The sequence below is a fragment of the Alexandromys fortis genome, unplaced genomic scaffold (assembly GCF_014885135.2).
Source record: "Alexandromys fortis isolate MF-2015 unplaced genomic scaffold, M_Fortis_MF-2015_v1.1 scaffold_46, whole genome shotgun sequence".
Taxonomy (NCBI): Eukaryota; Metazoa; Chordata; class Mammalia; order Rodentia; family Cricetidae; genus Alexandromys; species Alexandromys fortis.
Genome location: NW_026067919.1, coordinates 808420 through 833379, shown reverse-complemented (window position 1 = coordinate 833379; position 24960 = coordinate 808420). Strand labels below are relative to the sequence as shown.

At 42.7% G+C, this 24960-nt stretch overlaps 1 protein-coding gene across 1 annotated transcript in view; it reads left to right on the top strand.

Annotated features, from left to right (window-relative positions):
• Rarb (retinoic acid receptor beta) overlaps positions 1 to 24960 on the top strand; it is a 629041-nt gene that overhangs the window by 63143 nt on the left and 540938 nt on the right. The window contains exon 2 of the mRNA XM_050140562.1: positions 22626 to 22741. The gene's annotated coding sequence lies outside the window, so the exon portion shown is untranslated. The remainder of the gene's footprint in view (positions 1 to 22625; positions 22742 to 24960) is intronic.

The window sequence follows — 24960 nt, the reverse complement described above, 5'->3', positions numbered from 1 at the left end:
GAAAGATAATTATCATATGTACTCACTCATAAGTGATTTTTAAACATAAAGCAAAGAAAACCAGCCCACAAATCACAATCCGAGGGAACTTAGACAAGAGTGAGGACCCTAAGAGAGACATACAGGGATTTAATCTACATAGGAAGTAGAAAAAGACAAGATCTCCTGAGTAGATTGGGAGCATGGGAACTTTGGCAAAGGGTTAAGGGGAGGAGAAAGATAGGGAGGTGAGCAGAGAAAAATGTAGAGCTCAATAAAAATCAATAAAAAAAGAATAATTTTCCCTCCCCAACAGTGGCCAGCTGCCAGTAGAACATCAACAAGAGGTAGGACCAGAAAGTAGTAGTCTGCATCTACGATGGGATTTTACAGTTTTGATTTTGTGCAGATAACCTCACTTGCTGTGAGTTCATAAGGGCAAAAGCCAAGCTGTGTCCAGAAGATAACATTTCATAGTGCTCCTTTCTATCTCTCAGCTCTTCTATTCTTCCTGGCAGGTGCATGCTTGCGTGTGTGTGCATGTGCGTGCATGCGTGTGTGTGAGTGCATGCGTGTGTATGCGTGCATGTGCATGCATGCATGGTTGCGAGTGTGCGTGTATGTGCATGAGTGCATGTGTGTGTGTGTTTGTGCGTGCATGCATTTGAGTGTGTGTGTATGTGTGCATGTGTGTGTGTTTGTGTGTGCATGTGTGTGTGTTAAACAATCTCACATTTGATGCATGAATCTCAGCAGGACCTAAAATATTCTCCATGGTGGGCAGCCAGTGGCAGAGATTTTATGTGGAGACACAAAAGTCGTGCCCCGCTACTGCCGTATGCTGACTGCAAGTTGGTATGAAGGCCAACCACACCAGAAGAGAGACTGGCAGGATGACTGTATGCCTAGAAGGAAAAGGAGCTGGGTACTGTGCAGAGCCAGCCAGTTTCTTCCAGAGGCTGCCATAAGTTGTTTAACAGCTCCAGTCCTACATCTAAAATGACTGCTTCCAGCAGAATAAATTTCTCTACAGCAAGCTGTGATAAATGTTATGACTCTATATTTTATTTTATGGTTCCTCTGCTCCATTCCTTCCAAATTGCCTTATTGCGTTTCATTATGGGCACTAATGATGAATTAAGTTGGACTGCTTAATAATTAAAAGTATCTCTAGGATAAAGCCATCTTCTCTCTTGGAGGGAATCTATTTGGCTTTGTTCACAGTAGCTAAGCTCAGCGCAGGAGAACGGGATTCCTTCAGAAAAGAACAGATCCCGCGGTAAGAGACGCTGACGAGAGTGTTTTCTTTGCCATGGTAGGAGAATTCCCATCAGTAAGAGAATGTTGACCAAGACAACTCAACATGGTACAGTCTTTTCAGATCAGTGTGAGGATGACAAACCCAGAGTGGGCTGACACGTTTTGGGAAAAAACTTGAGAAAGAACCAATTTCTGATGCATATTTGGAAAACGCTGGAGGAAGCACTCCCTACTTTGGAATCAAACATGAAAGTCACTTCATGTCAAGCAGTATGATCTGAACTCTGACATCTTTGGATAAATTTGTTTAGTTTGGTTGATCCAAGTTGGCCTTAGAGGCGGTATGAGAGTACCAAGCTATATGTTAAGAAGTGTTTGTGAGTGCTTTCCCAGAACAAGGATCTGCTTTCTGTTTAGGGTCCATTAGGATTCTGTGATACCCTCACTAAGGCTCTGGACTGTGCTGAGGTACGAGCATGAAGTTTAATATTACCAAAGCAATGTTACATAGGGTTGCTTTTAAAAGGTTGCAGTCTTTAGCCCCTGAAGACGACATTGCAGAATAATAAGAAGCTGGGGGCATGTACCTCTGAACCATTTTTAGTAAGGTCTGCTCTTGAACATTTTCATTAAACAGATAGTCTTGTGTGAGCTTGCCTTGCCTCATGCTGGGATTGCATACACTGATGAATGGGAGAAAGCAGCCTGGGCATGGGGGGTGGAGCAGGAGAGCCGGCCTCAGCAATGCTGCTCAAGGCGCAGGTGCAACAGGCAGGGGGCTGAAGCCTGCTTCTTAGGCTTGTGATCTCAAGGGAGAGTGAATCTCTCTATTTGCTCTATAAAGGGAGGATTCATGATCCTCCTTCTTTGTATTGGAAGGAGCATAAGTTAAATGATACACTTTATGGTAGTACCGGAGACCTAGCAGCGTCTCCGTAAGTGGTAGTTACTATTTGGTGTCTTGAAATATCTGAGCGTGTCAGGTGTGAGATGGATTAGATGCGCTGTGGGTGGCCCTGTGGGAAGAACAGACATCAACAGATCTGATTTACTGAGATACCACTCAGCCTAGCGTAGACCATATTAAATACAGAAAAGGATAAACACAGAGTCGGGGACAGGGGATGAGCTCCCATGACTGAGAGGATTTGAGAAGCCACTTCTCAGAGGGAGAGAGAAACTTTGCAATTAAACTGTTATACCTGAGTCTTGCTTCTTCTGGGGGTGTTCAGTAGCCACCCCATAAATAAGTTAGAATCGGGCAATGCCTTGACCGCTCCCCATCTCCCCCTCCCTTCTCTCTCCCTCTCCATATCTCTTCCTTCTCTATTTTTCCATTTTTCTCTCTAAGTAAAACTTGCTTTGAAAGAGGCATTCATGAAATTTCTCAGTTCCAGGAAGAAATAAGTATGTTTGGAAAACTATTACATAGCACTCTTTTAATAATAAAAAAAAATCTATTTTCCCATGAATGCAGTGCCTTGAGAAAATGATGTTTCTTCATCTTATAGAAGAAGCTTTTGATACAGGGTTTTATTTGTTTAAGACAACTATTGGGGTACAACCAATGTGTGGTGCGTTTTCTAATCACCGGTTAGAAATCGGGAAAGAGTAGAACTTAGCTTTAAGCTCAAGGACTTAGTGGGAAAGAATACACTTTCATGATAAATGTATGCATCAGTTTTGTAGAATAGCAGAGTTGAACTTATCTACTCTGTCAAAAAGCACGGTTTAGAAAAATTGGCTTCCTTGTGAACTGTGGTGTCTGTGACTGACTTCTTTCCCGTCAGAAGACAGCCACACACACTTTTGTTTTCAGTTGGCTTCTGTTTTGTTTACAGACAAAATCTTGCTTTGTTCCAGGATAGTCTCATGAACCTCAGTGTCCTGAGTGCTGTGGTAACAGATGTGTCCCCAGGCCTTGTCTTAAAGAAAAATGTACTTATCTGGGCTTATACGGTGGTCTATATAAAATTAAACTAGACATATGTACTTGTCCTTCTATCCCACCTTTGAAGGAAGATGAAGGTATTAGCATGATGAGGTTGCTAACTTATGGTTACTAACTTAAGGCTAAGAACTTATGAATAAATCTAAAGGCAACGAAAGTAGCTAGGGGTTACGCATTGCAAGTCAGTAATATGCCATCCACTAAAGTTTGGGGGTTTAATCACTGTCTTAAAAACTGAATAGCTTAGCCTTGTGGTACAGGCCTGTAATCCTAGCCATTTAGTAGACAGAGGCAGGAGGATCACAAGTTAAAGGCCAGTCTGGGCGATAAGGGAGAGTTTAGCATTAGCCAAGGTAATTTTGTAAGACCTTGCATAAATTGGGCTGGGAGTATAGCTGAGCGGCAGCGTGTTTGACTAGCATGAATAAGGCCCTATGCTCTTTGCCCAGTACCGTAGGGAGAAAAGGAATTGAAGAATTATTTTAGGAATTAAATTCTACTGGCTTCAAAGCCAATCTTGTTGCTATGCAGCAGAAATACCCAAGCACCCAGACCCAGAAGGTGGCTGGCTGTAAACATGAAAAGACAGGGTTGGCGGAGAGTTCTGAGAACACGTTGAGCCACATAGCCTGGGATGCTGGTTACTTAGGGTTAGAAGGAAAAGGTTCTGAGATGAAACCTGATGCAAGGCATTTCTGTGCATTTTTCTAGCATCACATCATGGCCCAGATGCAGATACTTGAGCATTATTTCCTAGGACTTTTGGGCAGCTTCTCAGTGATGAGCAGGTCCTGAATTTTTGAGCTATTATATCCACTCATTTCAAGGGGTCTGAAGATGAGAAGTAGTAAAAGACTATTGAAGACAGGAAGTACCTAAGGTCTTGTCAGGCATGTCCACATTTCTGGAAAAAAACCTAGCGAGCTCCCTGGATTTGGAGCATCTAGCACGTCCTGTCAGTCAGGATGTGTAATTGCGATGCTCAGTGATTCACCACTGGCCTGTTTTACACACACACACACACACACACACACACACACACACACACACACCAGAGATATTCCATTTTGATCTGTTTCCGTGACATTTCAGATTACTGTCTGTGATGTGTAATTTTGATGTTGATTTGTTTGGACTAAGAACTGCTTAGGACATTAGGCACACCTTTGGATATGTCCACTCTCCACGACAGTGGTTCCAGAGAAGGCTGGCAGAGTGGAGAGGGCCACTTTGAGTGTGGCTGTCACTATGTCATGTTCTGGGGTTGCAGCCTGAAAAAAGGAAGGAAAATGGAGGAATTGAACTAAAGCTGACATTCTCCTTTCTCTGCCTTCTAAACTTCTGGGACATTAGAAAGCAGCATCAGCCGTGGATGGGACCTGGTTCCACTACAGCATCTTCCTCCCTCATTAGACCGTATCTTCCGAGCCATGCGCTCCAATAAACACCCCCTCATTACTTGTCGGGCACTTGGTCACAGCAATGAGAGCGACATCTCAGAGATGATCTTTGTTCCTAAAGTGACTTTGGCCTTGCATGGGAGGTCCAGCTGCTGTGTGGGGCACTCTGGAGCCCCCCTCTCTTAGCTGGAGAGAAACGGCTTGGAAGACAGAAGTGGCCATTTGATGGTGTGTGTGAAAAGTCAGAACAGAATCCCCACATAAGAGGCAACTCTGACATTAGTGGGTTTGATTTTAGACAGGAGACTCTAAAGCTGGGAACAAGAACGGGGTATTCTGAAATCCTTCTTCTGAAAATCCCATAGAGACTAGCTGTCCAGAAATATAAGTCAAATGCGTGATTTTAACATTTCTGGCACTCACGCTGACAGAGTGAGGCTAATTTCAGTGAACTTGGAATATCCAAATACTGCAACAAGCCATTGACATTAAAAATTAGCTGGCGTATTTTACACCCTTATTCTGTGTCATGAGATGTGTATGCTTCCTATGTGCAATGCATCTCAGTTCTCGAGTGTCTGGTGGTTTTTGTACTCGAGCAGCCTAAAAGCCAGGCTCCCAAATTGCTAAGAAATCTTTTCTAATTCGCTGGTGCAGTTTCCAGCTAGAGATAAATGTTCAAATTTTGTTCCTTGAAGAAGCTTTTTAAGTCCCTCAGAAAGGGAAATTACATGTTGGGCTGTGATGGATGTGCTGGCGTAGAGCAGTACCGGCGCTGTGTGTGACTCTGGATCTGCTCCAAGTGAGACATGAGATGAGGTGACATTTTTAACCGGAGTGAGCCCACCAAAACAGCTCTCTGGAAATGCTTCTGTATCGATCCTGGGTCTGTACAAACATAGGTGATGGGGCGGGAGGTGGAGCATTAAATTGAATGGTCAGTCGGCAGCGATGTTATCTCAGGAGAAGGAGCAGGGTGTCTGGAACCAGGAGATGGAGATGGGAAAGGGAGCCACAGCACATGGCAGAAAAGACAGTGAACAGAAGCAGGTTCGGGGGAGGGGCAAGGTGAGAGGCAGCAGACCTGGGAGACATGATGGAGCAGGTCAGGAGTGGGAAGTGTGCAGACGCTTCTGTGAGGTTGGCTGGCTCTGGTGGACAAGTAGAGCTAATGAAAACCAGGCCTGGTCATGGTGGCTGACTTCAATATAATGAGTACACAGCAGAGATGTTTGTGTTTATGTTTGAGGCTTTCCCAGGAAGCAGGAAGATAGTAAAAAAGAGAAAGTCTTTGTGATCTGGAGGCTGGGGCAGTATGCTCCATTTTAGTCACTGGGGCAAGGGTCAGAGTGGTCTTTCCAAGGTCCCATCTCACCTAATCTTGTGTCTGTGTCTGGCTTGTGGTGTAGTCTCCCTGGGCTTTTCCTTGGGGTCTTAGTTTTCCTAGGAGTACCTGAAGAGAAGTCCTGGTCTTTTCTGCTTTCATAATGGAGTCCTGAGCTGGTCATTATCCACTGCCCCCAGGCCATGTAGAGCTATTTCCTCTGGTGATGGTCTTGCTGTGCTGTCTGGAGGTCTAGTGTTAACAGAGCACTCATGGAGCATGACCCAGGGGGCAACACTCTCATGTGGAACAACTGGATAGGAGTGCTTAAAAAAAAAAGGGACATCTAGTACCAGTTCAGGAAGTTGTATAGACATTCATTTTACGACCCACTCTCTTTTCTGTGTGTTTTCTACTCGAAAGACAATTCCAGGCATAAAGGAGAATCTTCTCACCATAAAAACCAAGTGGGGTGTCTGTCAGCAGAATACATGCTTAAGTTCTAGAACACCCGGCATTAGGAAAACCACCACTCTCAGAAATGCGTTGCTCAGTCCAAGATGTGTAACATTTAGCACAGCCTGCTCATAGCGTGTTTATGAAGTTGAAGGGCAGAATGGATTCATAGGGGAAACCACAGCAGCGGCTGCTGGAGTCTTGACCAGACGGGAACATAAGATTTGGGAGTGATGATGTTTTAGGCACTAATAAGACTTAGGATGACATAGAGTGAGGAATTGTTTCAAACTTATCAAGTAGGAACCCTAAGGTTTATACTCTATGTAAATTGCAGCCCAAAGGAGAAAAGATGAAGGTAATAAGACCCCATAGTGAGCTCTAATACTAAGCATACCAGTTGATTTTGAAACGCGTCAGGAAAGAGGATGAGCTGGCTGATGACTGGATATATGGATGGGTCATATATATCCATGGAGAGCACAGCAAGGCTTGAGAAGTGCAATGTGGGAACTACTGTGTAATTCCTCAACCTGTGTGTATTTGGAAAACGTTCCACATTAAGTTATTAGAGGACTGGAATACTTTGTAAACTTGAACGCCTTAAACAATTTAGGTTCCTATGCTATGCAAATTCAAAACGGAGCACAAGTCAAGAGCTGCAATGATAAACCTTATGGGATGAGCAGGGAGGAACAATGCTCATGGCCTTGACCTAAACAGAGACCTTGGCTATGACACCGAAAGCCATGACTCCAAAAAAGAAAATTCGGGTAAGCCAAAACAGTAGAATTTAAAATATGAAACAAAAGAACCAGCTTGGGTAGGAGAAAATATTTTCAAATCCCAGATTTGACACAGGATCCAGCATCAAGCAACTTAAAACTCAGTACTAAGTGACAGTAATTTAAACATCACTGCAGTGAAGATTGTAAACACATGTTCAATGTACATGTCTCCAGAGTGAAGTACCCTCTGCCATTCGCCTACTAAAATGGCTCTAAGCAAGGAGACAAGCAGGGCATGGCTGTTCTAGCCTGTAGGCAATGCCAACACTTCTGACACTGAGGCGGGTGGATTTCAATTTTGAGGTCAGCCTAGACTGCATCTCTAGTAAGACTGTCTTGAAACAAAAGTCAAGTGCTGGTGAGCACGCGGATCCTCAGACAGAGCCGCAGGGGTGTGAACTGTATTTTGTGTTTCTCATTTCTTGGGGGAATTTTAAGTCTAACATGACCTTGAGACCCATCAAGTCTATGTTTATTGGATGAGAAATAAGGATACAGATCGGCTGAAAGACTTGAAGGTGAATGCTCAGAATAATAGTGGTAGCAAAGAACAAAGAGAAGCAATCTAGATTCTACAGCTAGGCGTGCTGAATGAGCATGCGGGCCATCTATGAAATGGATTATTATCTGACCCTCTGCAGATGGATGAGGACAGATACCCAGAGACTGTGTCCTGGAGCCCACTATCTCTACGGTATATAAGGAGTAAATCTATAGAGACAGAAAATGGTCGCGATCTCTATGATATATAAAGAGTAAATCTACAGAGAGAGAAAATAGATAACAGGATTTCTATGAGCAAACAGGAACCTAAAAATGAGCAAAAAGGGGCTATTGTGGGAGACTGAAACGTCTGAGAAATAGATTGTTTTGATACTTGTACAATTCTATAAATTTGGTGACAATCACTGAATTGTCACTGAAAGCTGGTATCACAAGATATTAGCACTGAGAGGGTGTATAAAGTGACTTGTCATATGAATAGAACACGAATACAGGTCCAGTCCAAAGCCACCTGGAATGATTTCCTCACAGGACAATGAGAGTCAGCCCCTCATCTCGTTCATCCTCACCCTGCAACTTTTAAAAGTTACTGAGACTCTCTGTGACTTACACTCCTGTCCTGTGAAGTAGCAACAATAGCCTGCGAGCACTGAGAAATGCTAGGAACCTGCACGAGAGAAACAGCGTTTAGCCCAGCATTCCACAAACCCAGGGCTTAATAAACTTAATGACTATGGTGATGACGGTGGAGAAAGCCTGAACAGAATTTTACTCTTGGATTTCAGCTCAAAGTTCATAACCTTGAAAGCACGGGAGTTCTCTGATGGTGGCTGTCCAGCTCTGTAGATGACATTTCTGACATGACAGCTAACCGTATGCCATTGTCACGCCCCAATTTCCTACTTCTATTTCCTCCTTTGCCATGGGCCACTTGTTTGTTCTCCTCAGACCTTTGGAAAAGAGGACTCCAGCAGCCCCCTGTTGCCTGCTCATTTCTAGCTTCCCGCAGTGCTATTGACCTCCGAGAGCAGGTTTCTGTACAGTTGTGACACAGTGGCTAAGTGAGGGCTTGCGGTCTTTACCTACGAAGTAGGAAGTATAGGTTGTATTGCATGCGCTCTCTTGTCATGAGCTGTGAGACCGACCCTGCTTTGCTTTCTTCTGCTTCCCAGGATGTCCTTCTGAGTTGCTGTGGATGTAAAGGTAGTCCCCAGCTTGGCAAACAGCAGGAGGGTGTTAAATTGGGGAGGGGGATTTGGGTAAGACTCAACTTTTCATTTACAGAGATTGTAGGCATCCCTGTTACACACTCTATAGGCTGATTTCAGGTTTCTCAGGCAATGAAAAGCAGTGGTTTTACTTTTTAGTGAGGCTGACAGGGAGAACTGGCTGTTTCCAAGTGTTCGCATTGGAGTCCTGCTGGTTTTGTTCAGAGTAGCATTTAGGAGCTCGGCTCAGTTTATGTACGTGAGGAGTGTGTTGAGTCCTCACCAACAACCAACTGCTATATCCAATTAGAACTGATGTTTTCTTAATCGTTAACAATCCTATTCATTGATAGGACAACTAGTTTCGATAGAAAGATTGCATTACTGCCAACTCAAAACAGGACAATCAAGGTATTATAAGCAGTCATTTTAACCTGGTGTTAAACCTTATGAAGTTGACAGCAACTGCTAGGATGTTTAAATGGAAATAATACCAGTGAGTAGGGCAAAGTTGGCCATTTTTGATATAGAATGTGAACGTATTGCTTCAAAGTTTTCCAATTTGAAACAGGGATTTCCATTTAAACATCCTAGCAGTTGCTGTCAACTTCATAAGATTTAAAACCAGGTTAAAATGACTGCTTATAATACCTACTTTTCTTTTCCAGATGGAATTTAGGGTCACAGTGCTTCCTAGTCACTCCTCTGGACTGGAATGTGGCCTTCTGCTCACTGGGCTATGCTGATTTAGACTTCCAGTTGTGTTAAGGCCTGTTCCATCCCGCACTTACACCCGGGAGCCACAAACTCCTCCTCGACTCAGTCTACTGCCCACAGCTCGGCTGCTTCCGGCCCCTCTGCCAGGTCTTCTTAGTTTTATTAATCATCTTCCAGGGGTCACAGTTTCAGTTTATAGGGTAGGCTGAGTGACACCATTCTGTTCAGCTATTATGGTTTAGGTGACAAAATAAAGTCCCCTTAACTCATAATTGGGTCTGCTATGCCTTCACTGGCGCCACACCTTGTCCTACGGTCCCCTGCTTCACTCTGACAGCCATGTGTGTAAATCAAGGCTCACCTCGATGTTTCCTCAACTCTAGCGGGGAAAACAGTCAAGGCCTGCTTGTCTCTGTGTGTTTTCAAACGGCATGGCAAGTCTAGGTACACAACCTTCCACTTGAGACATGGAAGATAATTCTGAATTTTCAAAATTCTAAGTAGTTCGGTCAATTTGTGACCAAAACATTGCTGGCTCCCTCCTCATAGATGATGTCTTGCCAAGTTCATACTCAGCCTGCTGATCTTCTGTGCTCTGAGAAGAGTACCATTGGCAAATGAAGGAGGGGCTTCCCCTGCCTCATAGCACCGTGCTTCCCATCCTCGCCATTTCCTTATACGGAGACTGACTGAAAAGTTTCTAGATTTATCCATGTCAAGAAATAAAAACAGGTCAGTGCTTAGCGTGAGACCTCTGTAACTAGTGACCAATGCAAGCAGCCTTAGATGGTGCGGCGATTTAAGGGACAACACCGTCCAGGAGCCTGGTTCCCTGCTGTCAGGATTAAGGAGTGGTCTGTGACACTGTGTCCAGGTTGTGCTCTCTCCTGGAGGTATGGGCTCTAATTCCACCCGGACAAATGCCCTGGTTGTGGGATTAACTGATTCGTGTCCGTGCTGCTTTGGGATTTCAGATTGGGTATAGACTACCTATTCCCCAAAGCTTGTTTCTCAGATTTCTATAGACAAATCCTATCTGCTACCATGTGTCACTATGGTCAAGAGATGTAGCCAGGTCTCCCAGTTCTGCAGTCTAATCCTGTGAGCTAATGGAAGCCTGTTTCAGCCAGGTGTCACTTACTCAGTGTAAAGCCAGTGCCAGTGGCCAGTGTCCCCCTTGTGGAGGAGAGTATCTTGTGAAAACACTTCTGGTGCCAAAGATTAAGAACAAAGACTGGAATCCAACAACTTAGTTTTGTGCAAGTTGTGACTGAATGCTTTCCCTTCCCCGAGTCTCCCTCTGGAGGGCAGGGAGCAGGGCTCAAGGTTCTCATTGTCAACCTGGCCAGGGGTGATCAAACCCTGGGGAATCTGGAGAAGACGGAATGGATCAGAAAAATAATTCAGTGATTATACAGCTAAAAAATGAACTGACAAAGAGATAGTATTTTCCCTTTGTTCTTGGATTCCTTATTTACATCCCGCTTTGCTTCCAAGGAGATGACTTGCTGAGGGGTCTAACAAAAGACACACAAACAATGGAGATGAGCAGACAAGGGTCAAAGGTCAGGAGGGTGTGTGAGCTATTCATTTTGCACGTTATTTTCCCAGCTGGGAAATCTACCGCAAAACTAAACTGAGATCAGAAGGGTGCTTCATAAATATATAGGTTAATTCCAGCAATATATCTGAAGTGCTTAGAGAGCAGCCCTCTCTCTATTTCACTATAATGGCCCAGCTTAATTTGTCATCTTTGTTCCCCCTCCCTTTTAAAGCATTGCTGAGACTTTAAGATACTCATTGTGAATTAATTTGGGATTTGGCATAATAACATTAATCATGCTAAAAGAATTCATTTGACAGTAATGCAGTATAATTAGTGATATGCTAAATCCATTGAGATCTACCAATAATTATAGAACCGTTATTTTAAAACCTTATATAGGCACTGCTTTTTCTTTTTCTTTCTCTTTTTTCCCCCTTTTCTATTTTGAATCTGCAACATGCAGGGGCAAAGTTTCAGCTCTGACAATTTGCTTCTTGAGGTACGAGGCGAAGGTACCAAGAATAAACCCCAGCAGATTTAGCACTAGCCTGAAGGGGCCCGTGCTCGGGGCAAAGTGTACGAATTGCCATTGAGAGGACTGTTTAATCCTGCAGACAGCTGGATAGATCATGTGGAATTATCTGGAAGGCTTGAGAAAATAAGTGGAACTGAGCAAACATAGACCTTAAAAGCAGATGAAGCACAAAGACTGTTGGTACAAGAAAATACTTGAATTCTTATTTATAGACTCGGAATGTTTGCTCTCTCTTAAAAGTACTAAGAGTGGATGGCAAGTGGGAGGAAGCAAGGAAGGCAGGTTTTGCAGCTGTTGGCTTTTCGGTATTGCAGCAGCGTGGATCTTGGGAAAGAACAACCATACAGCATCATTGTGCATAATGAAAACCAAGGCCTCCTTTGTGGCCACGTGATGGATAGGACGTAGAAGACAATGTGTTAAGTGAACTAAAACAGACAGACATACACAAATATGCAGATATTGGGTGATTTCTATTGCATGAAGAATCTATACGTGTTGGTGTCATAAGAGACGAGGGGAGACTAGTGATTGTCAGAGCTTATGATCATGGGAAAGCGGGAGGAATGAGAGAAGTTGGTCAACCGGGATCAAATGACTGTCAGGGAGAATAACTTCTCATATCCTGCAGTCGACAATTATAAATAGAATATCTTGAAGCAGCCAAAAGAGAGATGTTGAATGTTCTTACCACAAAGAAATGCTAGATATTTGTGGTGATGGTATGCAATTACTCTGATTAGATAATTGTATAATATATAGACTTCATAGTATTCCATACATGAGCATAATTCTATGGCCACCATAAGGAAATAAAATAATTAAAAGAAAACTGAGGGTCAATAAAATTGTCTAGCTGTTCAACATACAGACTGGGGACTCAGAGCCAAAACTAGTCAATAGGAGAATGCATCTTTGCAAAGTTAGTTATAGTAGGACAACTTAAAAGTTTTGAAATTTATAGAAATCAAAGTCTTTGGCATTTTTAAGTCTCCTTTCCTTTATTTTCTTTGACTCTTAAGGAGGTTTAAATAAGAAGATTGACTCTTATCTGAACAAATATGATGAGACGTAATTTCAGGGTATTTGGGTAGGCATTAGGGGTGCACTGGGAGAGCAGCAACGTTGAGAAAGATGTTGAAGCTTACTTTGGGAGTAAGATGCTGAACAAGAAAAAGTCACCTGACTCCCTTCCCAGAAGTTAGACTATTCTCTACAACTGGTACATTCTGTGGTACTTTCCATGCAAGCGGCCAATCCTATGCCCTCAAATACAGATCCAACTTGAGAGAGGTTATTAATCTATTTACATAAACATGTGTGTGCACACGCACACATACACACACTTATGGGAGCTGAGCAGGGGGTCATCCTTTGTGAGGAGGCTGAAGTACCTTTGAGATGCTGGCCAGACATTAGGGATTGATAAATTGTGGTAGAGCAGCTGCTAGTCTAAAAACATTGAATTAATGGTGTCTTTGATATGTCTGTGTCTGAAAGAAAAAATAAAAATGCCAAGAAAAGAGAGAAATTGAAGTCTGTTTTTATAGAAAGCACGGAGAGTTTACTGTCCCTGTTAGGATTCAGGGACTACTGGACAGATGTGTGTACACTTTAAGAACAAAGCTGCAGCCTGCTGTGTGCTAGGTTGGTTTGAAGCTAGTGATGCCACACAGACAACTGGGCTCTTGTCACTGCAGTGAACAGCCAATGTAAGGTTGAATGTGACCTTCTTAATGCTACTCGCTTCTCCAGATGATTGTTTTTGGATTAAGAAACTAAGTGGATCCCTCTGTAGAGAGACCTTGCTTAGCCTAGATACAGGGCTGAGGGGCATGGTCCTGCCTCAACATGGTGTGACAGGCTTTGTTAACTCCCCATGGGAGGCCTTACCCTCTCTGAGGAGAGGATAGGGGGTGAGGTGGGGAGAAGGTGGAAGGGAGCAGGAGGAGGGGAAAGAGGTAGAACTAGGATTAGTATGTGAAATAAGAAAAGATTGTTTAAAAAAGTAGAAAATAAATAAGACTAACAAAATCACAAAAGAGCAACTAAGTGGAGATTGGCATAAGGGTATTTTGTGTTGTATTATGTTGAGTGTTTGGCTTGCTGCTTCTTTTGCTTAGCTTGATTTTTTTCACCACAACTCATCAGACCTTCAGAACAGGACCATTGCAAGCTATTTCTGTTGATGTACTGGTACCCAGGACTATCTGCAGAGACCAATGAAGTCCTGTCATCTTGCCTCCAGTTACAAACTTAGGGAGGTAGCTTGATCCAGAATGTACTAGCCATAGCCTCTCTTGCTCAAAATTTTTCTGGTTGCTTATCTACTTATCTATCCATGATTCGTTAAAGACAAGATTTTTCTAAGTAGCCCGTACTAGCCTGTAACTTGCAATTCTCCTGCATCAGTCTTCTAGTGCTGAATTGATAGTTGTGGCCATTCTTGACTATCAAGTTACTTATTTCTTGATTGAATCATTTTGTCCTAAGGTACTAAGTCAAATACTTCATGTGATATCTACATTAACTAGAATAATGAATTCTAATTAAACCTAGAAATCCCACAAATATATTCTATATCACAAAATTTGTTATACAGGAATAACTTGGCTTATTTTGTGTTCTGTCTTCTGAGTCCCAACCTTTGTTCTTCATTATGCTTGAAAGTATGACTTTTCAAAATAATAGTTGCATGTAACAAGGCCATTTTATAGGGCTTTCCCTTGGCTTCCCAATGGAAGAGGCACACATGCCTTGACCTAAGGAAAAACTAGAGCCCCAAACACTACATGACACTGGCTTATTTATCAGATCATAAACATCCAAATCTGTGCAGTACTTCTGATAGGAATTCAACACGGATGGCCAGAACTCAGAAGCATGATGATAAACATGTGTAACAGAAACAGAGTCAAGCCCCAAACCACCACAAACCATTACATAACCTGTTCTGTGGGATGAGGGATACAGCTCATCAGTTAACTTTTGTTCTGAGGATATTAATCTTATGAAAATACTTTAAAATATGCATTATGGTCTGGCTATTTGGCTCAGCAAGTAAAGGCACCTGCTACTAAACCTGATGACCTGAGTCCCATCCCTGACATCCACATGGTAGAAGAAGTAAACTCCTGCAGGTTGTCCTCTGACCTCTACACATGTTCCATGAGACGTGCATATGCACACTCACATGCCCAGATATGCACACCACTGTTATATTTTGTTTNATATACAAATATATAATATATATAATACTACATATTATAGTATATCACTCCATCTACTTGTAGCTCAATTAAGTTAGCAGTACTAGGAGTGATTGTTACCTACAGAAAAACCATATGGCAGAAACTAAGACATCATCATTCGCTTTGGAATAGAAGGGACAAACACATCACCTTGTCCTGTCATGAAGGTGCTGTCCCACTCTCCTTGTACAAAGTGATTACCTTATGCTGAGCTCATCCGGATAAAAGAAAACCAAGGAGTCTTGAGTATTTCTGAGCAGAACACAGTAAAGCAACGGTAACATTTTTTTTTAAGAGGAGACCGTAAGTTGTAAGTAGAACTTGCCTCCTGGTGAAATGCTGAGGGTTAGGTCGGTTCCGGCCACTGGAAGCCAGAGAAGTACATCAGACATCAACATTTCCCATACACAGTTTCAAGCATAGAAGCGGTTGGGTAATTAATGTCTTTTAAACTCTCAGCAGGCCGAATTTGAAAGAGCAAATATCTAAAGAACAGTCAACATGGATAGCGAACGATTACCTGATTGTGAAGTAGTTATGCCTTAAATGAGAAGATGGCCGGGCGACAGTCAGCTGGTGGCCTCTAATCCGTGAGACGCTTTGTACCTCACAGGAGTCTTCTTCAGCCTGGAAGGTCTTTCAAGTCAACTAATTGATGGCTTCTTTTTTTCTTATATTTGTAATTATTTTTCTGTGAAAAATGTTTTAATTAAGACTTTTAAAATAAAATTTTGAAGGCAATTGCATATCATTTATTTTAAATATGACTGCCATTTTAAACATTCCCAGATGGAAGCCAATTGTAAGTTTGCTCATTGCCTAGTGACTTGTCCCACATTAGTTCCTAGGACAGGAAAAAGTCATTGATCATCAAATTGTTAAAAATTTCATAGGTTCAAAATTAATTATCGTCTTTACAAAAGAAGGAAAACTAAACCCTTAGCATTAGGGACTCGTGTGTGGAGAGCCACAGGTAATCCATACCTGATTTATTTGAGGTGTGTGAGTACTAATATCTCTGAAGTCCTGATCAACTGTGCTCTGTGTTAAAGGAAGACAGTGCAAAGACACCAGCATGGCCTCTCAGCACACCTCAGCCTCTACTTCTACATGCATGCAAAAGGACATACTTGTTTTCTATGTAAGTCTGAAGGCCAGGGTGGGAACCTGGGCCCTGCCAGCCTGTCTTTCTGAGACTCCTGTGCAACTTGGCAATGCGGAACTGGTGGGGAATGCTGGCGTTCAAGACGTGGCTTTACAAAGAGAGATTCTCAACAGCCTGGGCTACTGTCCCAATTACCCTGACTAGTGATATTTGCCTAGATTCAATCTCTGCACAGTCCCATTTAGTAGTTGTGGTGTTTTAGGTCTGAGAGTCTTTCTCAGCAAGTAACTCTCACCGTGTCTGCTTATCTAGGTCTTGGGGACAGTTGGCTGGCTCTGCGGCATCCCTTTAAAGACAGACTCTTATGGCTAAGAAACTGTCTGACAGCAGAATATTTTCCTCCAATTTACACAGTCTTTTTCTCAGAGCATTGCAAATAAAATGTTTCCCAAATCAGTCTGACTTTTCATCAGTAATCCCTCGGAGTTGGATTGCTTGGGCAAACCAGTTACACATTCAGGCACAGCGAACCCTGAACAATGGAAAAGAAGGAATTGTACTCCTCTCCTGAGATTGATCCTTGCAGGTGTTAGAGCCATGCTCTCTCATATACACTGACATGCCTGTTTTACTTAGAGGAATTTTAGAAAATGCATGACATTAACAAAAAGAACAAACCATGAACTGTTTCCTTAGGGTCACCTTGACAGCATCACAATACCATTTTGGGAGGGAAATAAAAGAGATTTGATGTAAGTAAATTACACTTAGAAAGCATTTTTAAACTTTTCAAGAGGAAATAGAACAACTATAATTTTTTTTTAATAAAAATAATCTACAGCCGGGCGATGGTGGCGCATGCCTTTAATCCCAATACTCGGGAGGCAGAGGCAGGCAGATCTCTGTGAGTTCAAGGCCAGCCTGGTCTACAAGAGCTAGTTCCAGGACAGGCTCCAAAGCTACAGAGAAACCCTGTCTCTAAAAACTATAAAAAAAAATCTACATTTTTTAATTTTATGGGCATTGACTGGTATTTTGCCTGCATCTATGTCTGTGTGAGGGTGTCAGATCTCCTGGACCTGGAGTTACAAACAGTTGTAAACTGCCGTGTGGGGGCTGTGGATTGAACCTGTGCCCTCTGGAAGAGCAGCCAGTGATCTTGTGGGATCTTTGGAGGATCACGGATCGGTACCAGCTTTCTTAATATTTTAGTACAAGATTTGGAATTTGGAAGGTGCCGCAGAACCTCTGTGTGCCAGCTGCACTAGCTGTCCTTGAGGATAAATTACAGGCTGACCTCGCCCTGCGATAGGAGTAAGCAGAAAAGCACAAATGCTTCTGCAGGGAAATGTCCTGGACTATAATTTATAATATAATGGCTTAGAACTATCATTAACAAAAGAGCAAAGAAGCCTGGTTCTATTCTGCAAGTGGAAAGTAACATCTTTAGGCAAAAAAGCTAAAGCACTCTGGTAGTGTTCACCCATTCTGAAAATATCACATGAAACTCCTTATGTAATTATAAACACCGTTCTGGATCCCGAAGGTGGAGAGGTAAAAACAAAAATAGCTAAACTCTTACTCCCTTCTCTGTTTCTTCCATCTCTAAAATCTTCTCTCTGGCACTTAGTGGGAGGCATGTTCCCTTCCCTTTAGATTGCCAACAGCCCCACTGTCCTGTGGCCTCTGTATACTGAATGCCTGGCAGGGTTTCCATGGGCTTTGGGTGGGTTCCTTGGTACTTAAAAAGAATGTGTATACTGATGCTACCCCTGCCAACATTCTGTTCTTGAGGTTTTTTAGAGACCTGTTACTCATGTGCATGTATGTTACATGCACAGGTGCCTATGTAGGCTAGAAGAGGGTAGAGCAGCTCCCCTGCAGCTGGAGAGAGAAAGGTCGCGAAAGCTACCCAACAAAAGTGCTGGATGGAGGTCCTTTGGAAGACCATCAAAGAACCATCTCTTCATCCCTGTGTTGTTGTCTTTCCCAGCACTTCTGATTGCTAATTGATGTGTTCATTCCCAGTGTGATAGGTTAACAACGTATAAGTCTAGATATTACTTCCCAGGGCTAGTGACAGCATTCTATAATTTGATATGGAATATTTTAATTTGAATGGAAGATTAGGAATGAAGATTTGTATCGGTCACACCGCCAAAGGACGTTTTTGTACACTGGAAACAGAAAGGTTTCTTAAAACAGAACAAGGGAACACACAAAGCAGAATTAACAGGCAGTTGTCTGAGTTTGGATGGAGCACAGAGAGCTCTCCTTGGAGAGCTCTGCTGCCTCTTTTCCCTTTATGATTTTGAGTGAAAGAGAAAGAATGAGGGGTGGGCCATGTCAGGGCATCGCACTCCCCGCTGTCAATGTCGGTGTCTTTGAGTGCGGCAGAATTGAAATATATGGTTGTTCCTGGCATTATAAAAACCCCACACTATTCCCCAAATCCAAGTTATTTTAATTGACAGTCATTATGGAAAATCAGAGAAAGCCACTCGACAAGCTGTGAGTGCTGCTGTAAATTCTGTCATAATGGGTGGTTCTGTGTCTGCCGCAATCTGTGCTCCCGCTTTAGTGCGCGTGCTCGTTCAGGAGTAGTGGCTTCTAGTGATCATGCTTATGATACCTACTGTGTGTCGGGCACCATTCCAAGCGTGTCTCAATCACTAATTTCTTTTCCCCCAACATAATATTCAGTGATTCTTTGGGAATTTTACATTATACTCCCCAATCCCACTCATTTCCCAGACCCTCCATATCTGTTCTTCATCCTCGCAGAATCCCCCAAAAGAAAATATAAAAAAATAAAAATATTATTAAAAAATCCTTCACTCCTCTATCTTTCTCATCCAGCATTAAATCCCTTCTTTGCTTGTCTTTGAAGCATTGTGTTACACAGTATACCCTTTGGTTCAAACAGCTTTACTTGGCAATTGTTCACTGTAATGAGTGATCACTCAGGTTCAAGGCCTCTGGCTTTTGGAACACCATCAATACTGGACCCTCATTGAAACCCCTTTTGGGTAGTCTGCTGTTGCCGTGAGTCATGGAGATCTGGCAACGCTGGTTCCACAGGAGCAAACCCTTCACATGCTCCAGCCAGTCATAGATGGGGTTGATATTGGGATGAGCCCTGGATGTGATCCTGGGTGGGAGCTGAGTTGTTCACTCCTAGCTTCCACTAAGACTACCCCCCTCAAGTGAAGGAAGAACCAGTTCTCCTGTGCCCACGCCACTAGGGGCTCCCCTTCACCTATGGTGAGGGGTTGGAAACAAAGTTGGGAAATATATGAAAAATAACTTAAGTTTTAAGTATAAGAGTTAGGGGGAAGATATGTCCTTAGAAAGATGTGGGTGTGGGCTCCTACTGGAGAGTAGCAATTGTGTAGCTAGCATTAGTCTTGGAAACCATTTTGGTGGCTTTCCAGTTCTGCCCATCAAATTGTTAAACATTGTCTTCCTTGTCTTTTTCCGTTGATAAGTAAGTTATACAGTGACTGTGGGTGCCTTGGATGGAATTATCATCAGATAAGGTAAAACTAGTAGCAACCAAGTTTGCACAAAGGGCTAAGGACATTCCCTTTGCTGCACTGGCCTTTCTGATGAGAGCCCTAGAGCATTGTAAGGTCATAGCTGGGAAGGAAGAAAAGCCTAACCAACATTGCTCTTTGGACTGGAGTTATTGACAAGACATTTTAACTAGTATCTGGGCTAAGGGTCTTTTTCTCCTTTTTTTTTTTTTGCTCATTTTTTTTGCCCCTACAATTTCCTGTCTTGCTCTTCTGTCTCATTATCTTATTGTAGTTTTGATTGATATCAAGTTCATATTCAATGAGGCAAGGTGGCAAAGCAGGGAAATTGCGGTGACACGGGAAGAAAGAGGAACTCCCCATTCTAGAGTTTCTTGCTAGCCAAGGACCTCTCACTTCTCCTGACTATTTTCTGGGAGTCTCCAAAATAAGACTGTTAAGTAAAATCTTTAAAAGTTATTGTTTTATCCCTGAGGAGGACTTGTATATCTACACACTGAAAAAGCCAGAGAAGGATGCTGTATCTCCTGGAGAGTCAGATGGTTGGGAACTGTTGTACATGTCCTATGAATCTAGCCCAGGTCATTTGGAAGAGCAGCCAGGGCTCTTAACCTCTGAGCCATCTCTCACCCAAGCTTATTAACTTTTTCCATTACAGTGAAATGTCTGAGCATCATAAGTCCCTGACTTTTGGTACTTTATCATCTCAAAAATGTCCACCATGGCACATCCTAGAAACCACTGTGATGCCATTGACATTATTGTTTCCTTTAAGGATGTATTTATTATGCCTATTTTATGTCTATGAATGTTTTGCCTGCCTGTAAGTACCCCTAAGCACCACAAGAGGGGCACAGAGCCCCAGGAACTGGGGTTAAAGATGGTTGTGAGCTGCCATGTGGGTGCTGGGAACTGAACCCTGGCCCTGTGCAAGAGCAGCAAGTGCTTTCAACAGCTAAGCTGTCGCTCTGGTCCCATCATTGTCTTCTTTAATGATCCTTTAAAACCCATGCAGGTCATACAACCTAGCCATTGTCAGTTTGGGGAGCTATGGCTTTCTTGTTGGAAATCCGTGCCCACAACTGTGTGTGTCTCATTTCTCCTTGGGTACCACTCTATTCATTCTGGTGCTTAAAACTCTGTGTTCCATGTGTCTTTTAGTAAGCTCCAACTCTGCTTTAGTAGGGCGTGTCCTGCATTTCTTTGCCGTGATAACACAGAGGATCCAGCTTTGCATGAATTGAGGTCCCTGAGGGTGAGGGGAACTTTCTAGACTGCCAAGGGGTGGCAGCATGGAACTGTGTCTCTTCACCTGTTACCACTGACACTTAACAATTACAAAGAACTCATTAAATCTTATTTCTAGTATAGTTTAAGTGTACACACACTCATATATTTTATATACACACAAACACAAATGTTACATAGCTAATGTTTCTGTTCTAATTTTAATAACTCCAAAGTCTTGTGTATATTTATTGTTGACTAGAGTTTGAATTTATTTAATTTGCTATTTCTTTATGTTTAAGATGAGGAAAAAACAGCAGCATGGCCAACACTTTTTTCAAAGGACTGTTGGTGAGGAGAGAGGCTTTTCTGGGTTGTTGTGAAATGTTATTTACTAGTTGAGCACAAGCAGTCACTGGGCTTAAACCCAGTCACTATTTTGAGAAAACCACCATTGCCCCACCATTGTAGCAGTGGTAATTTTGCCTTCATTTTTATTTTCTTGTTCAGAAAAAGTAATTAATGACGGTGGAAGAGAAGAAGCTTACCAATAGGATGCTCTTACACATGGGAACTAGCACATTGATGGTAGAAGGCAGAAGAAATATTGGTGCAGGGAATTTAAATAAAATGGCATTTGAATTTGGGGCATTTTAATGTGTTGCTGTAGTGTTAAGAATAGAGGAAAATAATTCTCTAGAAAGGAAAAGAAGGGTATTATTCTGTGAGATTCTCTTTTTTAAGATAACAATGGGAAATATGCAAATCTCACCAAACGTGCCTTCAGAGACGTGCATCTTTATAATCTCCTAAACAAGAATTATTGACTTTGGATTTGGGGGGACAGGCAGATAATGACAGCATTTCACGCTGAAATTCCTTTGAAGGGTTTCATGAAAATCATGTTTGAAAAGTGAATCTCTGAAGAGAAACATTTTATGTTTTTTATATTATTATTTAAGCCCATCTCCATTCCCCCCTCCCCGAATAGAGTTTCTGAGCACTGTTACCCAACCCCCACTTCTGGGAAGGCAGTTCTCAAAGTGTAGGTCTGCTGAGTGTTTCCTTGGTGGCTGCCCCTGCCACAATCTTGCTTTAGAGCAGACTGATCCTTTTCAGACCATGTCGTGGTCTCTCACCGAGCTCAGATGCAGGCTGTATCCGAGTGACTGGGCCCCAGTGAACTCTTCCAGAACAGAAGAGATTAGGACTCTCTCAGAGAAACCAGCTCTCTGATGGATGGGCTTCTCACTTGTTTTGTTTTTGAGACAGGATTTTACCATGTGATTCTGACTGGCCTATGTAGGCTGGGCTAACTCAAAGTTTGAAACTGTCTCTTTTGCTTCCAGACAAAGACGTGCACCACCACAGTTGGTGAGAACTTAGTCAGTAAATGACCACTATAGTAATTTTGAACCAGTTTTACTTTAAAAAAAAAAAAAAAGAGTGAGTCAGTATTTTTTAAATGATCACTGTTTTCTTAATCTCTCTCGTATCTGTTAAATCATAGTGAAATGAAACATCATCAGACCAACTATTTTTAAATCAGTGATATAGATCTCTGAAAACACGTGTGATTTTGGGGTTTTGGTATGCATTCCCATGATGTAATCCACTGCGTGAGAGAGCAGAGAGCACTCTTCTCATCTTCGGCCTTGAGGAACACATTTTGCTTTGTTAAGCAGGCTTCCTACAGTTTCGCTGTGAAGTTCCCTTTGAAGAGCAGGACGATAAATAATGGGGCCCTTCCAATTGTTGTTTGCCAAAAGGTATTGTGGAGGTTTTTGTGTGCACGGTGACTCGTGTGTTCAGTGTTGTGCTGTTGCCTTGGTCCCTAGGAGCCGAGGATGGCAATGCCTGTGTGTCTCCAACCTGGCTGTCCCCAGTGCGTTTGCCAGTTCTAGAGGCTGTTCGGAGAGCGCCGCAGCCGGAGATGTGCTGGAGAGCCCTTCTGGTAAGAGTGCCGCTCTCTCGAATGATTTGTTTGAATGAATTTCCAGACTGAAGCTGTGTGTTTCCTCTATCTCTGTCCCCTGCGAGTTGAAGCTTGTTCTACCTGCTTCCTCATTTTGCTTAAGTTGGGTTATCTCGGGTCTGAACACTGTGCTTTAATAAACCCAAAGCGCCTCGCCTGTTGGAAAGTTCTGTTCTGTTGTGGTTTTGTGAACGACAACTGCTTATTTGATTCTTCTAGGGCTCTTACCATATTCTGCGTCAGGCAGTTATTTACACAATCAAAATAGGAGCACTTTTTCTTGCCATAAATAATTACATTAATTTGAATGCCAAAGGAAAAAAATGCCTTGGCTTATTCTTCTAGTATTTTGACCAAATACCATTTCATTTCTAAGGCAGTGTTTTAGTTAATTTGTTTGTCTTTGTCTTTGTTTTGTTTTAAGAATTTGCTTCATCGGAGAAAACATCTTCAGACAGAGCTGTCATGAGGCAGAAATGAATTTACAGCTTTAGGGGTGACAACTAAGATTTATAAAGCATCAGAAAGCTTATTGGCACATTGAAAGTTAATGATGTTTTGGAGCAAATTATAGTATGATGTGGCAGAAATATTTTGCAATTCCTTAAGGCACCCTAAACACAACAAGGAGTGCTTAACAGAACAGAACACGTGGTACTGTATGTTGAATAACTTTCCTTCTGCACAGGACTGTATGAAACGATGTTTTCGGGGTGTGGGGACAGATATGAAGGGTGGCTGTTCACTGGTACATCATTTCCTTCATGAAGCTCAGTAATTGCTGTAGTTGGCTGACTTCACCCGTGAAGCTCTCCCGCACTCTGTTGTGGGGTTCAAGCAGAGATTGAACAGCTTTGTTACACTGAGGTGCAGAACAAAGGCTCATCATCTTCTGTGTGTGGAGCTCTCTGAGTGCCAGGATTAGAACTGGAAAACAGCACCTAGTCTCTTCCCATTACCCATAAGCAATGCGTATGTGCCCACGATAGCGAACTAAAATCGCCTTGAAAATAGACGGGCCGCGGCCGTATGAGAGCCTGCTAAGCCACCCTGGAGGCTGTTACCTCCACTCTGAGGCTCGTTTCTCATCACGTCCACCCTTGTTCACACAGATCTCTGCTAGAACTTCCCAGACAAAGGGATTTTAAGTTTCAACTTGTTGATAGTCTGAATTATCCACATCCCTATCTTCCTATGAATGGTGGGATGTTCTGCTGACTTTGACAAACCCTCCCATTTAGACTACACCGTGCGTCAGGATGGATACCTCTCTATAGCGTAGAACGTTCCACATAGGAAGGGCAACAGGAAGGATTCGTTTTCGCTTGCCTGCGTGGTTCCTGGCACAGCAGACTGGGTGGCTGCAGCCTTGTGGACTGTTGTCTCCTCCTTATTGCATTTTTTATGAGTGCTCACTTTTTCTACTTAGATTTGCTTTTTTTTCCCCTTTTAACTACTAATGAACTGGCATACAGTAGGTGAATTTTTTTGATATTTTAGGAGAGCCTGTAGATTGAAAATTAACTTGAGGGTCTCGGGAGGTCTTCTGGTACATTGCTGGTGAGGGCATGTCATTGCTGATGGTCTAAGGAGAGTCCTTTCTAGGTGTCTCAGGCATTCTTTCTACTTGATTTGACAATGTCACCATGCATTCCAGAGACTGCCTCCACATGTTACTTTAATATTGTGAATTACACCCCTCTACTCTTAGTCTTTGATTGTTGGAAATACGGCATGGTCCCAGAGCTTTCATAGACACTTGGGATTTCCAAATATGCGGTGGTGACAGGGCACAGAATTGTCCGGAAGATGCATTTTTTATTTATCAGTATTGGTGGTAAGAGTTTTCTGAGGCTACTTGTGGGGACATTGGGCCATAGTGAAATCAAAGTGTCTGAAGTCTCTAACAGAACCCAGTGTCCCTCTGAGCATTCTGCTTCACGGCCCCAGTGTCACACTGCTTCTGGGTATTCTGCCTCTCATCCCCTTATTTTCAAAGTCAGGAAAGAACACTGAGATCCAGAGAGACATTTTTCACATTAGCAAAGAGTTTTATCCAAGGCAGCTAAGACTAATTTAATCTACTTCCCTTCCTTTCCTTAATCAGAATTCTCATAGAGGGATTAATTAGCAATAAAGCAACATGAGAGAAAGGGGAAGAAAGCGAGGGCATAGATAATCCACAAACTATACATAAT